The sequence below is a fragment of the Tupaia chinensis genome, unplaced genomic scaffold (assembly GCF_000334495.1).
Source record: "Tupaia chinensis unplaced genomic scaffold, TupChi_1.0 Scaffold000403_1, whole genome shotgun sequence".
Taxonomy (NCBI): domain Eukaryota; kingdom Metazoa; phylum Chordata; class Mammalia; order Scandentia; family Tupaiidae; genus Tupaia; species Tupaia belangeri.
In genome coordinates, this window is record NW_006159905.1 from 521,353 (window position 1) to 524,404 (window position 3,052).

The 3,052-nt window shown below is 48.3% G+C and overlaps 1 long non-coding RNA gene across 1 annotated transcript in view; it reads left to right on the plus strand.

Annotated features, from left to right (window-relative positions):
• LOC102478624 (uncharacterized) overlaps positions 1–279 on the plus strand; it is a 1,888-nt gene extending 1,609 nt beyond the window's left edge. Inside the window, exon 5 of the long non-coding RNA XR_335374.3 lies at positions 77–279. This is a non-coding gene — a long non-coding RNA (uncharacterized LOC102478624). The remainder of the gene's footprint in view (positions 1–76) is intronic.
• The last annotated feature ends 2,773 nt before the right edge of the window (positions 280–3,052 follow it).

Below are 3,052 nucleotides of genomic sequence, written 5' to 3' on the forward strand. Positions count from 1 at the left end.
TGCCTCGCCTGTCCCCCCAGCTTTGTGTTTTTACTGTCTGCGTAGTTCTAATGTGTGTTCCTTTTATGAATTTCAGGATTTTGCTGACGAAATGGATGTTCTCTGGTGTTGGGCAAAAGCTAGGAACTTCTCTCCTGTTATCCTGTGTGAGCAGTTGTCAGCTACCAAATTGGCTAGAAATTTTGGGATAACTATGTGTCTGATAGTTTTCACTTAAATTTACTTTATGTGTAAGAACATGGTTTGTCAAAAGGGATTAAATAAAGTTTTTTAATACTAAATGGATTGTTTGATCTTAGTGGAAATGATTGTACGAAAATATTTGGGGAAGTGAGAGAACATCCTGTTTGTGCATGATCACCACAGTAGGCATCTAGGTGTATTTTTTTTTTTTTAATGCTACATCTTTTAAGTATTAAGACCTCGCCAACACGCAGTCTTGAGACCATTTAATCCACTGTTCTGTTGGGCTGCCATGCCAGTCTCTAGCTTTAGCAATGGTGAGGTGGATACCTCTTCCACAAAGAAGAGAAGTCCACGGCTTGTCGCCATTGGCATCTTTCACATGAACCACATCGAAAGAGGCAGGATGTCTCTCGGTGATCACACCAGTTCTTCCCAAGCTAGCACCTCCAGTCACAGCACAGCTTACCAGTGTCAAACGTGGTGAAATCGAGCTACATCTGGCCCCGAGCACCTAGCCGTTTGGTCATGGTTGTGAGAGAACGGGAAAGGATGTCAGGACAGGCTGTGGCGATAACTTACCAGGAGCTGGTCAATGAATGTGTTAGGTTGAATGTTGAACCAGTGGGATTTTCCACACAGTCTGATGCAACTCCTCATCCCTGAAGGTTCTATTAGTTTTTTTGGAGAGATTTTCGCTATAGGGTGTGTGCGCTCCCCAGACAGAGACATAGAGACAGAAAGCAAGAAATCACCCCCCAGGGGGGATGGTCACGCTGCAATCCCTTCTCCATTCTCTTCTCGGGATCTTGGGCATGCACGCGCACATGCCCGGCGTGAGTTTTAAGCCACTGGGTCCGGGATGTGAACCGTGGTCGTCTACGTGGGAGTCCAGTGACATAGCCATGACGCTAACTGCTGGTTCCCGATTCTATTAGTTTCTTCATGGCTTTTTGTTTTGTTGTAGGGCATGTATACTGGCCAAAGAGAGACTGCTCACTCCCTGGGGCCCTTCTCTGTCCCTCTGTCCCTTCTCCAGCCTTCTTTTAGGATTTTGGGTATGCAGGGTCAGTGTGCTTTTTTAGGCCGCGGAGTCTGGGTCCCTAACCATGCAGTAGGTAGGCCCTGTGGGATCCAGTTTCTTGATCTCCACACACCAGCTGGCTCAGGGGTCTGTTACTCTCATGTTCACCTTGCCCTGTGAAGCAGTCAAGGCCCAGAGTCAATGTGTCTCATGCAAGAAGTGAGTGAAGGCAACTCAAGTGCTCTGACTCCAGGCCTGGTGCCCTCTCAATGGTGGAGCGTGGACACATATCGCTGCCACGTATGTCTTATCCCTATCTGGAATTATCTGGAATGTTACCTCCAACTTACTGGGTTTTTTTTTTTGAGAAGTTTTTGCTATAGGGCGCGTGTGCTCGCCAGACAGACACAGAGAGATAGAAAGCGAGAAATCACCCCCCATGGGGGATGGCCCCGCCGTAATACCTATGGGGGATGGCCACGCCGTAATCCCTTCTCCTCCGATCTTCTCTTGGGATCTTGGGCACGCACGCACACACGTCTGGCGTGAGTTTTAAGCCACTGGGTCCAGGACATGAACCGCGGTCAACTACATGGGAGTCCAGTGACATAGCCATTACGCTAACTGCTGGTCCCTTTGAGAAGTTTTTGCTACAGGGCACACGCACTCGCTAGAAAGAGAGAGACAGGAATCACCCCCCAGGGGGAATGGCCACGCTGCAATCCCTTCTCCATTCTCTCAGGATCTTGGGCACACATGCACACGTGCCCAGTGTGAGTCCAAGCCACCGGATCTGAGACTCGAACCACGGTTGACTATATGGGAGTCCAGCGACAGCCATTACGCCAACTGTTGGTCCTACAATTTACTTTTGTTTTGGCTGCCTTGCATAATAGCCTTTTCATGTGGCAGCTCCAGAGGAAACCGATGAAGCGTGCAATAGCACACAAGGGAGTGTGGCTACTGGCCACAAACATCACTCCCGGGCCCAGTGCCTAATTGCAATTCTCTTCACAGACTCCTTACTGTTCTCACGGCAAGGACCAAACTTTTGTCTATTGCTTAGACACACCGCCAGTCAGCAGTCAAGGTTACTTTTGCAGAGGACTCCGGCTGGGACGGGTTGGGGTAGGAGGAACCTTGTACTTCTTACTCCCTGGATGTCCGATTATTAGCGTCACGGATGTTCTCCTATGTCACGCCAGGGGGTCCCTAGCACGTACACTAGTTCTGTTTGGTTTTCGGGTGTTGTTCTATATCATCGGCATCTTGGCAGCTTTCATGTGTTGAACCTTCAGGTCTGTGCTAGGCCTGTTACATACCTCATTTCATTGTATTCTTTTTTTTAAAATTTTATTTATTCATTCACATTCTTTATTTTAAAATTTTATTTATTCATTCATTCATTTATTTTAATTTGGCCAGTTAGAAACACAGACACAGAGACAGAGAGGGAAAGCGAGAAAGCAAGCCACCAGGTCCAGGTCTTGAACCGTGGTTGGCTATGTGGGAGTGTCCAGCGCCTTCACCACCATGCCACCTGCTGGTCCCATTGCATTCCTTTTTTTTTGGGGGGGGGAGAGGTTTTTGCTATAGGGCACGTGCACTCTCCAGAAAGACAGACAGAGAGACAGAAAGTGAGAAATCACCCCCCACGGGGGATGACCACGCTGCAGTCCCTTCTCCATTCTCTTGGGATCTTGGGCATGCATGCACACGTGCCTGTGCGTGAGTTTAAGCCCCTGGGTTCGGGACTCAAACTGTGGTCGGCTACATGGGAGTCCAGCGACAGCTACTATACCAACTGCTGGTCCCTCATTACATTCTTTTTTTTTTTTTTTTTTT